The sequence below is a fragment of the Coenobita brevimanus genome, chromosome 1 (assembly GCF_032717465.1).
Source record: "Coenobita brevimanus isolate Jiangsu-jjx chromosome 1, ASM3271746v2, whole genome shotgun sequence".
Taxonomy (NCBI): Eukaryota; Metazoa; Arthropoda; class Malacostraca; order Decapoda; family Coenobitidae; genus Coenobita; species Coenobita brevimanus.
This window is the reverse complement of record NC_136954.1, coordinates 13547977-13561129: the sequence shown is the minus strand read 5'-3', so window position 1 is coordinate 13561129 and position 13153 is coordinate 13547977. Positions and strand designations below refer to the sequence as shown.

At 44.0% G+C, this 13153-nt stretch overlaps 1 pseudogene; it reads right to left on the bottom strand.

The window, feature by feature from the left end:
- The window catches only part of LOC145414639 (glutamate receptor 1-like), a 252684-nt pseudogene that overhangs the window by 106682 nt on the left and 132849 nt on the right, over positions 1–13153 (bottom strand).

Sequence of the window (13153 nt, the reverse complement as noted above, 5' to 3'; positions counted from 1 at the left end):
TTCACTAAGCCCATCACTGCCAGGTGCCCACCTAAGTTGAAGGAAATAGTGTGGTGACAGCAAGAATTTATCAAAAAACACTCCAGTACTGGAAGGATTAAATCTCCACCCTGACCTTAAATCTCTTACAGTGACAAATAAACAGCAACACACTTAGTCCTTTCGAAGCTATTTGCTATCAGGAATGTTTCAAGCTAACATAACTATTTTATGAGTTATGCGCAAGAAGAGAACAGCAGGACCCCCTCCCCCTTCCATCCAACAAACCTTCCAGACGAAGCTTTCAGGTAATAGTGAGAAGAACCACCACGCAAAATGGCAAAACCGTCATGGTATTTTCATAGGACAAAAGAAAGAGAAATCATATTCTACACTATTTTAACTTGAAAGGGAGAATAAGTCAGTGATATGTATATATCGATGTTGTTCAGTGGGTGTCCCCAAGGCTTTGAACTGCAAGAAAACATAATCCTGTATCTTTTTTAACTCTAACCTGGCCTAAATCTGTCATCTTTCCATCTTGAATGCTGAGTTGTGGCAAGAAGTTAAAACAATAAATTCGGAAATAGGATACTATGATGAACAAGGGGTATATAAAGGATGTAGAGCCCCATCATTTCTCCCAGTGGATAACGTGAAAGAAGGTGCAAAAGGACGAACTCTGAGCCAAATGATGTCAGATGAACTAAAGTTATGCATTCTTCGCACCGTAATATTCCACTTGTACTCTTTTTACCCTAACTTGGCCTAAAACTGCCATCTCTCCATCTTGAATGCTGAGCTGTAACAATAGATTAACACTAAAATATGATGCTAGTCACGAAGCAGAGCTATGGAGATGATGCAGAACTTAAGCAGTGTCTTGTTCTGGCACCAACCTACAAGAAATATTCTGCAAAGGGACGAAAATCTGGGCATGTTACGGTAAAAAGAGTATAGTGCAATAATTATCACCTTTAGCACCATGAACTGTCCGCAGTGCCACTATAACACATTACACATCTCCCTCAAGTGTCTGGCATCGTCTTTTATTCGTTCTTGACACCTTACCCCAGGCCCACCCTGATACCCTAATATTCCATACTACAACCTCATTTTATACCCTGACACCCTAATATTCCACGCTGACAACATAATTTTACACCCTGACACACTAATATTCCCCAGTGACAACCCAATTCTACACTCTGACATCCTAATATTCCCCAATTACACCCAAATTTTACACCCTGAAACCATACCCATTCTTCATAACACTCTAATATCCCACCTTGGCAATTAATCCTACAACCTAACACACCCTAACACAGACATCCCCACATTGTCATTGAAGAAACACCTACATACTCAATCCACGCACAGGGCAAAACAACATCCCGATCGGAACACACTACTACAAGCCATCCCTCCTGTCATCCACCCATCAGAGGTATCCTTACATAGAGCTGGTCGAGTTCGCCTGGCTAGGGTTAGAGCAAGATATCGCCCAGCTCTCCTCAGTTACCAGTTCAGATCTGGGTTGGGTGGAATCACAGACGACATGTGCCTCGTTTGTACACTAAACCCACACAACGTAAAACAGATTATGAAGCACTGCACAGCACATGCCACACTAAAACAAACAAAATATCAACGGTATACGGAACCTACAGGACAACCTCTTAGGGGTGGTTATTTACCTGTGGTCGACGGATACGCTTGGTCAGGAGGTCCAGGGTTAAGCAACAAGAACAACAACAACAACAGCCTCTCGACACCATAATACTCCACTCTAGAAAATTATTGTTCCTCTCTAGCACTCTAACATCTCTACAGTACATATCTAACTCCTCACCCACCTTCCTCAAGTCCCTGGTGATTTTTTTTTATTCACTCCTGACATCCTTCCTGCAAGTCCATCCTAACACCACACTATTCCACAGACACCCTAATTCTACATCCTGACACCCTAACCGCCATTCTAGACACTGATACTCCCCTCTGGCACCCAAATACTCCACCCTGGCACCATAATTACTCCACCCTGGCACCCTAATTACTCCACCCTGGCACTCTAATACTCCACCCTGGCACTCTAATTACTCCACCCTGGCACCCTTATACTCCACCCTGACACCCCAATACTCCACCCTGGCACCCTAATTACTCCAACCTGGCACTCTAATTACTCCACCCTGGCACCCTAATACTCCACCCTGGCACTCCACCCTGGCACCCTTATACTCCACCCTGACACCCCAATACTCCACCCTGGCACCCTAATTACTCCAACCTGGCACTCTAATTACTCCACCCTGGCACCCTAATACTCCACCCTGGCACCCTAATACTCCACCCTGACACCCTAATACTCCACCCTGGCACCCTAATACTCCACCCTGACACCCTAATACTCCACCCTAGCACCCTAATACTTCATCCTGGCACCCTAATACCCCACCCTGACACCCTAATACCCCACCCTGACACCCTAATACTCCACCCTGGATCCTAATATCCCACCCTGGCATCCTAATACTCCACCCTGGCACCCTAACACTCCACCCTGGCACCCTAACATTCCACCCTGGCACCCTAATACCCCACACTGACACCTACTCCTGGACCCACCTTCCTCAAGTGCCTGGTGATCTTCTCGCCGTGCTCCCAGACGCTCTGATCAGCGTCATTACTGTGGCAGCTGATGATCCGCGGCGCCCCCAGCCCAGGAGACTCACCAAACACGTCCACTTTCTTGTGCTTTAGTCTGGTCAGCGCCTCAGCAACCACCCGCACCGCGTCGTAGATCAGTGCTGACTGGGCCTGGGGAAGAGAGGATGGACTGATTTTGGTGTTGTTGCTGAGGAAGAAAAATTATAAGAGAGAAGGAGGAGGAGGAGGAGGATTATATAGGATTACATAGGAAAGCAAACAGCAACAGACCTTATGGTCCTTTCGAGGCTGCTTGTTACAGAGATAACTATGACTACAAGATCTAACTCTACATGCTGAAGGACAAGGATAGTAAAGCAAGAAGGCTCCCCCCACCCCCAAACCCTCCAGGAAGAAGTGAGAAAAACCACCATGCAGCATGGAAAAACTGACATGGAAATTTCATAGGAAAAACTGGAAAGGAAAAGTCACATTCTATAATACTTTGTCTATAAGCTACCCGATTGAGTAACCTGAAAGAGAAAGTAATCAAATAAACTAATAGTTGCAGCATGACATTATAAACCGGTACATTGAGTTAATGGGGTGTCTGTGGACATAATGTGTAAACTACACACTGCACAGTGTGGATGTTTAGGGGTGGTGTGGCAGCCTTGCCTGGCGCTTTTAAGGTAGGCAGCAATCAATCAGGGCCTAGCTCTGTTCACTACACTGAGACAAGGAACTCTCCCATGTGGGACAAGTACACAAGTTTCCTCCTGAAGCAGTGACCCCTGATACATTAAAAAAATCCCAATGGTGGTCATTTGACTAACAGGGACCCTCAGTGATCCACAGCCTATCACAGGTCGAAAGTAAGAGTAGTGACCGTTAACTCAGGGCTATCTGTGCAGATCCTAATCTATGCTTATATTACTCTCTTTGCACTGGGGAAATTGAAAAATATATAAGACGGGGTGTCTTATAGACAAAAGGAGACTGCACAGTGCAGTGTGGATGTACAGTGCACAGAGTGGATGTTTAGGGGTGGTGAGGCAGCCTTGCCTGGCGCTTTTTAGGCAGGCAGCAGTCAATCAGGCCCTAGCTCCGTTCACTCCACTGAGACAAGGAACTCTCCCATGTGGGACAAGTACAGAAGTTTCATCCTGAAGCAGTGACCCCTGGTACATTAAAAAAATCCCAATGGTGGTCACTTGGCTAACAGGGATCCTCAGTGATCCACAGCCCATTACAGGTCGGAAGTAAGAGTACTGACCGTTAACTCAGGGCTATCTGTGCAGATCCTAATCTATGCTTATATTACTCTCTTTGCACTGGGGAAATTGAAAAATATATAAGACGGGGTGTCTTATAGACAAAAGGAGACTGCACAGTGCAGTGTGGATGTACAGTGCACAGAGTGGATGTTTAGGGGTGGTGAGGCAGCCTTGCCTGGCGCTTTTTAGGCAGGCAGCAGTCAATCAGGCCCTAGCTACGTTCACTCCACTGAGACAAGGAACTCTCCCATGTGGGACAAGTACACAAGTTTCATCCTGAAGCAGTGACCCCTGGTACATTAAAAAAATCCCAATGGTGGTCACTTGGCTAACAGGGATCCTCAGTGATCCACAGCCCATTACAGGTCGGAAGTAAGAGTACTGACCGTTAACTCAGGGCTATCTGTGCAGATCCTAATCTGTGCTTATATTACTTAATTTGCATTGAATTAATTGAAAACTATGTAATGACATAATGCAACGCTATATACGGGTACGTTGTTTACGAGGTGTCTTGTAGACATAAAGGGGATTAACTTACACATAGCTACAAAGCAAGTTATTCTGACAGAAAAAGAGTCAGCTGAGGATTCTCGTGCAAATACTTGTCTATTTTGTTTCTGAATGTCTTAACTGAGATACTGTTCACGGTATCTGAGGGTAATCTGTTCCAGATATTTACGACTCTGTTGAAGAAGTATTTTGCTTCATGGAATTGGAAATGCTTTCCCATAATTTTGCAGTGAGGAGGAGGAGGAGGAGGAGGAGGAGGAGGGCACAATTCTTAGCATCAAGCATTAATGTCGACTGAGCACATGGAAAAGAAGACAGGTTTAGTGCTGTAGGTGGGTTGTTGAGGTGAAAGATTATTAAAAGGAAAATAATGAGATGACCATCATTTACTGCTCAAATCACACTGTCCCCGGGAAGACGACCTGCAGCAGTCTAATGGAAATCAAGGTCCCTAAAGCCCCAGTCACACTGCAGGTACGACTTGTCACAAACCTGCAAATTGCGAAACCAGCCCCTGACCACGGAGGTCTCCGAGCAGTCGTGCCACCGATCGGCTACCGATGGTCATCCAGTGTCCGTCCAGCGTCCGTCCAGTGTGCAGCCGAACGGCGTCCATGGCCAGGTACACACAGGTCAAGACACCGACTGGTGTCCGGCCAGTCGTCGGCAGGCCGTCGACAAATGGCGGTCGGTCCATGTCCTGTTGCAGTTTAGACCACGACCACTAGACCAACATCAGCTGCAGATTGGTCGGCGGCTTGTCTCGGTCCAGCCCACCACCTGTCACTCGACCAATCGCCGGCTGGACAGCGGCTGGACTTCAACCACCACCCCAGACAGGAGGCTTGTGGACGGCGGCCACCGCAGTCCAGTCATCACCTTGATGGAGTGTGGACGGTCACCGCACAGAGTGGGCGGCGACCGGCCTCCGTTCGGATGGCAACCACTGCTTAAAAATCAGGTGTCGCCGACCAGTCATAGTCCGTAAGCCGGCCAGATGCAGTCAAGCCGCCCACAGGACGACTTCCATGCCACGACATCGGTGGTGGCGGGGAGGTTTTTCATGCCGTACGAAAAACCTCGCGACGATTTTTTGGTCGCCATGGTGGCCTGCGGCTAGACCGAGACATATGAAGACCAGCCGTAAACCTCACCAAAACCACCCACGACTTGCAGGTCGCGGGTGGTTTGCGACAAGTCGTACCTGCAGTGTGACTGGGGCCTAATGGGAGGATATACGAAGTGGAATTAATGCACTGTCGATTTTGAGCTGCAATATAATGCTTGATGATATACCCACGGGATGGAAAGAGGAAGACGAATTTCTGAAACTATTATACGACCCCTAAAATAATACACTAAGGCGTTAAGATGCAAGGAGACGTTGAAAATATTACAACAGGGCGTTGAAAATATTGTATGAATTGCTGAAAGTAATGAGCAATGACGCTGAATATACTATGCAATGGCTTTGAAAATAACAAAGATGACGCTGAAAATAACATATAAGGCGCTGAAAATAACACACAAGGCGCTGAAAATAACACGGGCGTTGAAAATAACACACAAGGCGTTGAAAATAGTATACAAAGGAACCAAAGACAATGTACTGTACGTAGGAACTGAAAATAATATATAGAGGCAGGGATTATTTTTACTGGGGCATTATGGGAGACTGCCTCTCACTATGAAGCCTTTCACAACACTGCACTACGGTACACTACACCACACTACACTACGGTACACTACACTACACTACACTACATTACACTACACACACACACACACACACACACACACACACACACACACAAAATTCTGCATGACACTGGACATTAACATATTTTTCTTCCCCCTTGATTTTAATAAACATAAAGCTTGATAATTTGACGTGGAATTAGCATTCAGTATTTCTGACTTTTATGAACAGTCTAAATGTTGCAAAGTGAAATTGTAAAAGCGACCGAGTGAAAATGCCTTAATAAATATAATCAAACATACGTTTTTCAGCAGTAAGACCGGCTGCATTTTATTGTTCATCAATCCAACGTGGCAACTGTATTAGAATTACATGAGAGGGTATCAGTACCCGCACTAACATATGGGCGCGAGGCTGGTGACATGAAATGAAACGTCATGAGTTACAGCGGTGGAGAGGGAAGTCTTGGGAAACATGTGTGGCATGAAGACAATGGAGTGGATGGGAAGTTGTCTGATTCGAGTTTAGGTGCCATCTCATAGTCCTAAAGTGGTAAAGGAGGGCTATATCCAATTCCTTCAATTCGAAAACACACACTCTCTCTCTCTCTCTCTCTCTCTCTCAGGAAACAAAATAAATCGTCCGCGAATACCAACAACAAAACATTCGGGAAGGAATAATAATAATAACAATTATCCCCGCACTGAACTGGTTATATTAGTAAAACTGCCACCATTTCCACCGTGCCACCAGCTTTTCCTCTACAAATTTACACCACCTGACACCACCAGCAGGTCACTCTACAAGCTGGCCAAACTTGTCATGCAGTTTCGTCACGGTGGGGCAGAGAGGAGGTCTGGGCGAGACGACACAAGGTTTACTGCTGAGGAATTTGTATAGTTCACCAAAGCAAGCCACTAGGAGCGTTGTGTGTGTGTGTGTGTGTGTGTGTGTGTGTGTGTGTGTGTGTGTGTGTGTGTGTGTGTGTGTGTGTGTGTGTGTGTGTGTGTGTGTGTGTGTGTGTGTGTGTGTGTGTGAGAGAGAGAGAGAGAGAGAGAGAGAGAGAGAGAGAGAGATCCTGCCATGGCAGCGAAAGAATACAGACATTTGGGTAACAGCAGGGTAATCAAGAAAACCTTAAAATATAATTGTTGAATATAATCGCATCCTAAAGTTAACAGTGATACACACAAATGATACATATAAATAGCAAAACCCACAATCCCTAAATAATTCTCAGAGTTACTATGGTTACGGGAAACACCACGGACAATTAGGCAATACTAGGACAGCAGGAATTATCATAAAATGCAATAAAATAGTGTTCTAAAATTAACAGCTGCATAACAAGTCACTACATCAATTAAACTATCCATGATAATCTTGTGTTGCCATCGTTGAAAAAAAAAAAAAGTCGACAGCTAAGTAACAGCAGGGCAATGAAGACAGCCGTAATATATAGTCAAAGGGTAAGATAAAGTTCAAACGAGGAGCAAAACTCAAAATACCTGATAATCCTCTGTGTCGCCATGGTTTCGAAAAGCAATATCGACAGTTAGACAATCAAGAGTATCGTAAAATGTAATCGTGGCATATAATCCTATCCTACTGTTAAGGCCAACACACAGATCGGGACATAGACAGAAAAGCCCACAATACCTGTGAATTCTGCGTTACTGTCATTACAAAAACTAATATCGACTACCGGAAAAATAATCATGAAATATTATAAATGGAAGCTATAATGGTCACAATAACACCAAAACCCACAACAGCAATATCAACAGTTAAGACACTCAAACTGACCGTCAAATATAATCGGCTTCATGAGCATAATACCATTATAAACTCATACAACTGATACTGTACGGCATACATTTAACACTTTCCACCTCATGAGGTATAGTTACCTACACTTATAACGAGTACAGCGGGTGGTGTGTTTGGTGAAATGTGGGACCACTGTGTTTGTTTACAGCGCAGTAATAGTAAGTGAATGGGCAGACCCGGCAGAGCTTTCCCTCCACTACAGTATCTAGTACCCACAGAAACAATGATCAGCCAAGTCATACTCTGTCTGCAAATACAAGTGTTTGCCAAGTATGGATCGTGCAAGGTAAAGAGAAAAGCAAATAGTCATACCATTGGATCCCACTGTTTCTCTGACAGGAGATGACTGTGAGGCGTGGTGGAACGGAGGGGAGGGGGAACAGGTAGTGGGGAAGCATGTATCGAAACTTTGTCGTGTTTCGTTTAGAATGATGGTGGGTGTGATTATATAGAAGTTCAGAGGTGATCTGTAACTCCGTATACAATAACGTGTATTGGATGAATGTTGGAGTCTTAATGTCCGTCATACAGTGTGGTGAACAACTGTAGTTGAGCATAAATGTTAGAAGGTGTGATGTTCGGCGTCTCGAAACGTGGTTCACCTGAGTCTAGTGAGTGTGAGACTCAACTTCTGTAACATTTTTTGTGGCTGAACCAGGGTGGCCATAAATGATTCTTGATTATGCATGTGACACAACGGTCATGCCACGTTGTGCATCATCCAGTCTTTTTTATTGTGAGGAAAAACAGTCATTATATTCGCAAACCATGGTATAAGTAGATGTCCTGTTGCATAGGATTATAGCTACTTTGAGTGCTGGACAGCTATTGGCATGTGCGAAAATGTTGTGCAGTCATCATACTGATAGATCACGCGGAGGTAATGAGATACTGTACTTCCATAATGATGCATATCTTGCATTATAATAATTGAAATAACGGTGTTATGGATGTTCAGTCCACAAATGATGTCGCTTTCTTCGAGGTGCTATTTCATTAGTCTGGATAGTTGTGACACAACATTCACAAACATTGATCATCGTGTATTATATTCTCTCTAAAACATTCATACATTAGTTTTCATACAAGTATTACACATTCGGGGCCCCCTTGGCTCCAGACACATTATACTATTTAATCGTGGTCTACACTCACAGCCTGTTCATCCAGAGCGAGCAATTATTTCCTTTACCGCGCACGTCTGTCCGTTGTCTGCCATTATAACACAAGGTTAAAATATGTGGCAACGGCTACACAATATACATCGGTGGCGTGGTGTTGCTGGGAGAGTGTAAAATTGCGTATTGGTGCAGAGAGTCTGGTAATACACTTCACCGACTTATTCACACTCACGCCAAGATAGCAGCCAAAGTCAATGTTTTGGTGACAATACTGACTGACCATTGAACACTCTTTCACCTCCCAACAGTCTGAATGAGATCCTGTTTTCATTCAATAGAAGCACTAAGTAATAGAGTGAACAACGTAATTTTATATGTAAAGTAAGGAATGTTTTATGCACCGAGTCATCATACAGGCATATACAGTATAACACAGCCAAGGATAAGCTGGACCTAAGGTAGGAGAAACGTTGAGTGCTGCTGGAGGGTCCAAGTAGACGTAAGCAACATTAGTGCACCAGCACCTGGATGGTAAAACCCAACCACTGCGCTATAGGCATAACACCTCCGGGTTCTGAAGCTACCCCGCGTCATCCAGTAGATTAACACAAGGTCATTGATAAGGCTGTAATCTCGTCGTAGTGATGCGATATTATAAGGAAGTCAGTATCAGGTCTCGTTACCCATTATATGAGGAATGGCCGGAATTTTGAGAGAGAGAGAGAGAGAGAGAGAGACTAACACACAACAGACAGACTGGTGCGTGCAACAATACAGCATAACAGACTCAGGGAAGTATAGAGTGGTCCTTGTCTCACTGGGTGTCCTTCTACAGTGACGGTAGCCTCATAATACCCACCTGTGACAATGTGAGCATAACAAGCCTCCTTGCTTACAGGTTACTTGAGAGAGAGAGAGAGAAAGTCTCTCTCTCTCTGAAAAATATTATACTATTTAATCGAGTGTTTACGCTCACACACTGCTCATCCAGAGGGAGCAATATTTCCCTTACAAACACCACACATAACATATGTTGGTGATGACCCTACTCCCACCTGCACACCTCCTCACTCGCTCCTACTCCAAACCTGTCCACTTCCACACACACCTTACCACCAAGCAGGGTGGTCAAACCATCCCACACTCTCTATTCCCGCAACATTTCCTTCCTCTTCTAATACCCCGTCCCACTGACCAACCTCTCCTCAGGTCCGCCCATACCTACCAAATATTCTATTCTATTTCTAACTGCCTTGGGAATGTCGTTTTCAATGCTCAGCACCATGGCACACAGCATCACAGATACCTGTGATATCAAAATCTGTTGTCGAACTTGAGGTTATTATGAATCTCGTATGATGGCTCTAAACAACTACACCATAACATTTTCGCTTAACAGTTACAATCACCACCACCACAGTGCCCGGTACACATTACACGTCATAAGTCCAGTTTCCAATTGTCCTACGATTGATATACTACGTGTGTCCATTTTCTGTCGTTGAAACTACACGAATAGTATCGGGCCAGTATTCACTGTTACAGAGACAAGGACCATCCTATCCTTCCCTGGGTCTACTACGTCGTATTGCAGCAACTTGTAATGACACCATGAATGCACCAGTCTGTGTGTGTGTGTGTGTGTGTGTGTGTGTGTGTGTGTGTGTGTGTGTGTGTGTGTGTGTCTCGTCTGTCTGTCTGTCTGTCTATAAGTCTGTCTATCTGTCTGTCTGTCTGTCTGTCTGTCTCTCTCTCTCTCTCTCTCTCTCTCTCTCTCTCTCTCTCTCTCTCTCTCTCAAAATTCCGGCCTTTCCTCATATAATGGGTAACGAGACCTGATACTGACTTCCTTATAATATCGCATCACTACGACGAGATTACAGCCTTATCAATGACCTTGTGTTAATCTACTGGATGACGCGGGGTAGCTTCAGAACCCGGAGGTGTTTTGCCTATAGCGCAGTGGTTGGGTTTTACCATCCAGGTGCTGGTGCACTAATGTTGCTTACGTCTACTTGGACCCTCCAGCAGCACTCAACGTTTCTCCTACCTTAGGTCCAGCTTATCCTTGGCTGTGTTATACTGTATATGCCTGTATGATGACTCGGTGCATAAAACATTCCTTACTTTACATATAAAATTACGTTGTTCACTCTATTAATGTACCTTTTGGCTGAAAACAGGACCATATTCAGACTGCACTGGGAAAAAATAATCTAAAAGTGTTCATTCATATATTTCTTTCAATAACAATGCCCAGATACACCACATTTTTTTTTCCAGGATGAGAGAGAGTGGCCGAGAAAATACAGAGGCCAGTGTTATTTCACCACAACACAGCCACACTATTTTCACACTTCCATTCTCTCTCTCTCTCTCTCTCTCTCTCTCTCTCTCTCTCTCTCTCCGTGCCTGAGTGGTACATCCTTCCTGATTTTCAAATCTTTGTCACCTCAACCTTCACACTTTTATGTTCGTATTTCACACCTGGCCGAGTTCACTTCAACATTTTCCATTTCGAAATTTACCGGAAGGAGGACCAATTACCCTCACAGGTAAATTTTTAAGGTCAATTAGGTCTATTTCCTGTCCTGTGTGTGTGTGTGTGTGTGTGTGTGTGTGTGGAGAGAGAGAGAGAGAGAGAGAGAGAGAGAGAGAGAGAATGTTGCCATGATAATGAAAGGCAATACCGACATTTAGGTAACAGCAGGGTAATCAAGAAAACCTTAAAATATATTTGTTGAATATAATCGCTTCCTAAAATTAAGTGATATACATAAATGATACACATAAATAGCAAAACCCACAATCCCTAAATAGTTCTCAGCGTTACCATGGTTACGGGAAACAACAGGGACAATTAGGCAGTAGTGTACAGCAAGGATTATATAAAATGTAATTAAATCCTATTTTAAAATAATACCAGGATAACAAGCTACCATATCAACAAAACTATTCATGAAAATCTTGTGCTGTCATCGCTGAAAAAAAAAAAAAAAAAAAAACGACAGCTAGGTAACAGCAGGGCAATAGAGAGAGCCGTAAAATATAGTCAAAGGGTAACATAATGCTTAAACAAGGAGCAAAACCCAAATTACCTGATAATCTTCTGTGTTGCCATGGTTACGAAAAGAAATATCGACAATCAAGAATATCGTAAAATGTAATCGTGGCATGTAATCCCATCCTACTGTTAAGACCAATACACAGATCGGGAAAAACAGAAAAGCCCACAATACCTGAGAATTCTGCTGTACTGTCACTACAGAAACTAATATCGACTACCGGAAACATAATCGTGAAATATTATGTATGGAAACTGTAATGGTCATAAAAGCAGCAAAACCCACAAACGGCAATATCAATTTTACCTCCAAATATAATAGTCTCCCACAATTAAGAATAACAGTGGGGATGAGGAGGCTGGCAAAGCTGAGAATACTACACCTCTTAACAGGGTTATTGGAATCTCAGCTGTTTCGGCGTGGCACATTACCCCGGGAATCGCCCCTGTAGCGTAGTGCAACCAGCTAAGACCACGCTAATCCACTGTAATTCCACCCTGATACGCCTCCACACCTCCTACTGGCACGCCATCCACATGACCTGCCAGGTGTGTGTTTGTAATTTAGGTGTCGTGTGCGTCTAGGCTTGGCTGGCTTCCTTACACAATTTCCTTGACAATTTTTAACATCTTTTTATGTTCTTTACAGCCACATATTATCGGCCATGTTTGTATTAATTTCAAGCACAACGATATTAATGTGACACAGGAAAATAAGTAGGGGAGGCCTCTGAGAATGAAACCCTACGGCTCGTATTCTTTCCGGTCAAAGAAGCTCCCTAACACCTCTTCCTTAGCGATTCATTTTTGGATATGGTTGGTTAATATCCAACTGCACATTATTTAGGCAGAGTATGGCGATACTGGAAGGATTTATGTAACACAGAAGAGGACAGTAAGGTACAATAAACAAAACAAATCGCGTAGGAAACGATGTTAGGGAACTTCCTCAACCGACCCAGGTGACAGCCGAGTTCATGGTACCAGTTTCTTTCCGATTTATTATTACCGTCTGTAT